Here is a 6,150-nt window from a genome sequence, read left to right as displayed (position 1 = left end):
AAACAAACATAAGATAAACAACTTCATCTAAATAAATAAACAAACATAAGATAAACAACTTCATCTAAACAAACAAACAAAAAACAAACATAAGATAAACAACATCTACAACTTCTTTTCTGAAGATGAAGACGTTCAGAGCTCCAAGATTTAAACTGCAGGAGAGGCAGCTGATCTCACGTACAGGTCACTCTCCCTCCCCTCCCTACTGAGGTTCATCAGGGTTCTTGTTAGTCTGGATCTCAGATATGTTTTGGTCCCCGGCATGAAAGTGTGGACCAGAGTGAAACTGACCTGGGATCAGGTCTAAAGCTGAAGTCTGAGAAGTCCTCCTTTGTTTAAAGTAAAGGTCCTCTCAAACCATCTGTCCAACATCTGGACCTGTTGGTCCTCAGCAGGGGTTCCCTAGCTGTGTATCTGTGGAGCAGTTCTTTAGCTTCTCCAACATGGAGGTCAGAACCTTCCTTGCTTCTCTGAGCTGTGGAGTGGTTGCTCTGCAGCATGGAGGTCCAGATGTTCTGTTTGGGTTTACCACGGACGACTTGCTGGGATGATGTTTGTTGCAGGACTTTGTCTCACATTTCTCTGTAAGTTATGGAGGATCATTTTAAGAGTAAACTCGGTTTCCAGTTTGTTTGGTGTCTCCTCAGATTGATGAAGTCCTTTGGATGAAGGATGAAACGTCTCAGCAAAGAAGTCATCCAGATGACCTGACTGAACTTTGTTGGATTTTTACCTGGATCACTGAGCATGAACTTTGGTGTTTCCAGTGAGTTTTCTGCCTGAAACTGTTCTCTGAAGTGAACAGTTTGTAAGCACAGTCATCCAAGTGGATCAATCACAAAAAAGGGGTAAATCATGTCATCCAACCCAGATCTGTCATGTCACCTCCCTGACGTGTTTCAAGGCAACCTTCTGTGGAATTCCCAGAAACTGCTTTGCACGTGCAGAAAGGGACCATCTGTCCAAAGCAACATCATCATGTACAACAATCAAATGTTTTAGGCCTGATGGCCAACATCTGCTCAGAAACACCCTGAGGACTCCTGGCCACGTGTAAACCAGTTTCTGTGAACTCCACAGCAGACTGGTTTGAAACACGTCAACAAGGGGCGATTTATAGACAGATCCAGGTGGCAGGCCTCAGACTGATGACGTCTTTCAAATGAAAGACGAAACGTTTCTCCCAAGAAGAATCTGTCCAGATTACGATTGAACTTTTTGTGGTTCTCTGAAGTAGTTTGGATTGTTCAGCTTAAGCAGGAGAGGAGATGTTAAAATAACTGATGTCTAACCCGGTTCAGTGAGAGACTTGTTCCACGTCAGGTAATGAGACTGGACCGATGAGACCGGCTCCAGCCCTCACTCCGACTGCGTGGGCCGGACTGCCCAAACCCAGGAAGACCTGACAGCTGCCTCGTCCGTGGTTCCTCAGGACATTGGGATTCCTGGTATTCAGCTTTGGGCTCATCATTAATGGATGTGCGACGGACCAGATGGGCTTTTTGGGAACGGACAAATCTCCAGAGCAAACAATAAAAAAGACTCAGCTAATGAAAAACAGCAGCTTTGATCCAGCTTCATGAGAGCTTTTTTGATACGGAGCCAGGAGAAAGAACCAGGAGAAAAAGACAGGAGGAAGAACCAGGAGGAAGAGCCAGGAGGAAGAGCCAGGATGAAGAACCAGGAGGAAGAGACAGGACAAAGAACCAGGAGAAAGAGACAGGAGGACGAACCAGGAGGAAGAACCAGGAGGAAGAGACAGGAGGAAGAGCCAGGAGGAAGAGCCAGGAGGAAGAGTCAGGAGGAAGAGTCAGGAGGAAGAACCAGGAGGAAGAGACAGGAGGAAGAGACAGGAGGAAGAGACAGGAGGACAGCAGAGAGGTGTTAAATCAAGACGGGAATACGCTACAATGCTGCTGGTCCTGGTACTGAGCTGGTCCAGGTCAGTAACATCCAGAGCCTTAAGGAAATCAGGGCAAATCTCATCCACCCCCGAAGCCCTGCCACCGTGGAGCTTTTTAACTTTGTACATCGGCGACCTCAGCCACGGTTATGAAAAGACCAACAATGTCTTTGTTTGCAAACTACATTGCCATTATATCTCAAAACGCCAATAAAAGTAACAGCACACATCACGGGGCTGAGCCGCTCATTTTCATATAACATTTGTGGGGTACGTGTTGCGGTTCGGGACGCATTAAAGTTGACAGAAGAGTAAGATATAAAGTTAAGAAACGCGTTTTCTGAGGTGAATATTAATAGGTGTCTATCTTTGAAAAGGCAGTCCCCAACAAAAACAGCTACATTATGAACCAATGTAAAATACTAAAAACGGGAACGTCTGCATTGGTTTTTGCCTTGAACGTAGCAGATGTTTGAAACCACTTAGATAGGTCAAGGTTGAGAGCTTCAGATCTTTTTTTTAGGTGTTCCAGGAAACAAGAGTGGAGTAGGAGAAGGCTCTTTTGCCTAGTTCAGTCCTCACTGAGAGGACACTGCAGGTAATAATGTCCTGAGGGCGCACGCTGTAGCTGCACTCACACAGAGACATGTAGGAGGAGATGTATGAAGGCAGCAGACCAAGAAGTGATTTAAAGATGAAGATGTACCAGTGAGAGAGTCTGTGTGAAGTTAATGATGTCCACAAAAGTTCATGATCATTAATCCAGGTATAAATCTATCAATGTAGTCAGGTCATCTGGAGGGTTTACTTTGTTGCTGATATTTTGTCCATCATCTGAAGGACATCTTCAGTCTGAGGAGCCACCAAATCAAACTTAATCCCACAAACAATTCACTTCCAGAGTGGAAAAATCAGTCTGCTAGTAATAAGATGGCTTCCGGGGCCTGCCCTCTAACACGTCAACTCCTCTAAGGTAGCCATGCCAAAGTGGTTCAAAACCACTACACTGGAGTGTAGCTGATGAAAGCTGCAGCACTGCGGAGCTGACAACTTGCTCCGGCTGCACTCATGTTGATCAGAAACTGGTTGCAGAGGCAGCGGGCAAAGACAGGCCATCCACATCAAAGCACAGAGTGAGCTACCAGGATGTCTGCTCATTCTGAAAGGCACGATTCTGGCTTGGTTCAGGTCAATAAAAGGTTTTTTCCTGATGATAAAGATCCGCTCCAGTAGAGCCCTCCACGCATCCAAGATCTGTCTGAACTGAGCTCAATGAAAAGAGCAAACGTGGGCGGACAGCAGCATCCGGAACAGATCCTTCGGATAACCAGCACCGACCAATTCATTCAACCTTTATTTATATAGATTAATCACATTGAGCCTCAGAGACTCATTTACAAGAGAGACCAGTCAATAATTCATATGAGTGCAGAGGAAGGTCCAGATAACTCAGACAAAGACACCAATCCTTCGAACAACACCTCCCCGTATAAAAGGCTTCTTGCGCTGGCGAGCAGAGAGCAGACTAACCGCTGAGGCTGGAAGTGGCCTTGGTCTGGTTTTGGTCCAGTTCTGACTGGCTCTCTGCGACTGTTGAGCACCAAGATACTTTGGAGAGAGCCGCACCTTTTGAAGAGCCAACACAAAACTTCACAATGGTCCCAATCGAGTCCAAATAATCCAGAGGGATCTGGATGAAAACAAGTCCAGGTGAGCTCTGGAGAAGACACCGGCCCTCCGAGCAACACCTCCCCACCTGAGAGGCTACCTGGGCTGACAAGCAGCACTCAGATTGACAGATGAGGCTGGAAGTACTCCTGGTCCAAATCCCGGTGGGTTCCATACAGCTCTGCAGAAACTGAGCGCCAACGTCACTATGAGTAAGGGCCAAACTTTTTAGTCAGTTCCAGTTTGGGTCAGTTTGACGAGACTGCAAAGAAGCCGAGGAAGCTGCCGACTGTGACCACTTGTCCTGAGAGTCTCTGAGCTTTTAGAGCTGCAGCTTTTGAACCTAATACTTTGGGAACAAACACATCAATCAGCGGGGCGACGACCACCTGAAGCAGACCGGATGTCAGGTCTGAACCCAGACCAGGACTACTGACACAGGTCTGAAGCCATACTGGGTCTACTGACTCGGTTTCCTCTCGTCGCAGAATTTTGAATCAAGAACAGAACTCACCCAAACCTCTGAACGGGTTCTCAACAAAAAAACTTTATCTTCTGTAAAATATCCTGAAGGTCAAAGATCAACCATTCCAATGAGAAGCAGCAAACATCATGCAGCAGGATCCCACAAAGATCTCCTGCAGAACAGAACCAGTGAATCGGTTCATTTCTTTGTCCTAATTCACAGAAACGCAATCTGGAATGGAAACACCCAGAAATTAAGAACAAACCAAAATAATATAATCCTGACAGAGCCCAAAAACCAGTCTGGAGTTTGATAAAAGGCACCTGAAGGACTCTCAGACCATGAGAAGCAAAATTCTCTGGTCTGATGAGACAAAGATTGAACTCTTTGGTGTGAATGCCAGACATGTTTGGAGGAAACCAGCTCCTTACCAGGCCAATACCATCCCTACAGTGAAGTATGATGGTGGCAGCATCATACTGTGGGGATGTTCTTCAGCAGGAACTGGCAGACTAGTCAGGATAGAAAGATGAATGCAGCAACATACAGAGACATCCTGGATGAAAACCTGCTCCGGACCGCTCTGGATCTCAGACTGTGGATCATCTTTCAGCAGGACAACGACTCAAAGCACATGGCCAAGATCTCAAAGGAGGGGCTTCATGACCACTCTGTGAAGGTCCTGGAGGGGCCAAGATCTCAAAGGAGTGGCTTCGGGACCATTCTGTGAAGGTCCTGAAGGGGTCAAGATCTCAGAGGAGTGGCTTCAGGATCACTATGTAAAGGTTCTGGAGGGGCCAAGTCAGAATCCACACTTGAATCCATTTGAACATCTCTAGAGAGCTCTGAGAATGTGCACAGATGTCTCCATCCAACCTGATGGAGCTTGAGAAGTCCTGCAAAGAAGATTGGGACAAACTGTCTAAAAATAGGTGTGCTCAGCTTGAAGCATCATCTTCCAAAAGACTGGAGGCTGTGATTGATGCCAGAGGTGGAGCACCAAAGTATTAAACAAAGTCTGTGAATACTTATGTACGTGATTTTTTTTTTTAGATTTCTATTTTTATTAAATTTGCAAAAATCTCAAAAAATATTTTCCACCTTGTCATAATGGGGAATTGTGCGTATAGTTTAGAGGAAAGAGATTAATGTAATACAATTTTGAATAAGGCTGTAACAGAACAAAATGTGGAAGCTGTGAAGATCTGTGGAGACTTTCTGGATTTAAGTGGGCCACTGAATGTCTGCAGACTGATCCATGAGTTGCTGTTTGTTCTTCCTCGGTCCCCGGACATCCCTCTCTGCCTCACAGCGCTCGTTTGTCACGGTGGCCTGAATATTTCAGCCTCTTTATTCTGCGTCCTCCTGCAGACGGACGTCCTCTGTCCTGGCTCTGTCCTTGCCTGTCCTCATATTTCACTTCTCAGACGATGCTTGTTGTAGCTGCAGGTCGCCTCTAGTCCGTTGTTCAATCTGTTTTTATGCATCCTGAGCACCACAGGAACAGATAAATCTGCTAAAATACAAACCCGAAACTAAGTCCAGGATAGCCCACAACCCTGACCTGCCGGAAACCTGATCCTGAAGAGCCACCCTGAGACCAGATAAAACCTCAAGTCTTCAGTTTTATATCACAGTCATGTAAGTCCTGGAGTCCAGTAGGAAAAGACTGAAGTAAATGGTAAATGGACTGTACTTATGCATCACCTTTCTATCTTATTTCAAGATACTCAAAGCTCTTTACAACAATCTGTGCCTCATTTACCCATTCATACAGCTCTATACTAGATCTCTAAAAAGATAATTGAACAAATCATTCTAAGGAGACTAATCAGAGCTTTATCACATTCAGACACTGATGGGACACACATCAGAGGCTATGAGGGGTTCAGTGTCTTGCCCAGGGACACTTCAGCATGTGTTTGTTGGTGGAATCAAACCCCCAACTCTCGCATTGGAGGACGACTGTTCTAACCACTCAGTCACAGCCGCCCAAAACTGAACTGAGGGATTTAGGATAAAAGAAGACCTTTGGTCCTGGAGGCTGAAGTTCAGATGAGCAAAGATGAATTCTGCTTGTCAGACAGGCCCCCTCCCTCTCGGTTTTCAA

Source organism: Nematolebias whitei, chromosome 1 (genome assembly GCF_014905685.2).
Source record: "Nematolebias whitei isolate Nwh7 chromosome 1, NemWhi1, whole genome shotgun sequence".
Classification (NCBI taxonomy): domain Eukaryota; kingdom Metazoa; phylum Chordata; class Actinopteri; order Cyprinodontiformes; family Rivulidae; genus Nematolebias; species Nematolebias whitei.
The sequence above is the reverse complement of the archived record's forward strand: the minus strand, read 5'-3'. Positions refer to the sequence as shown.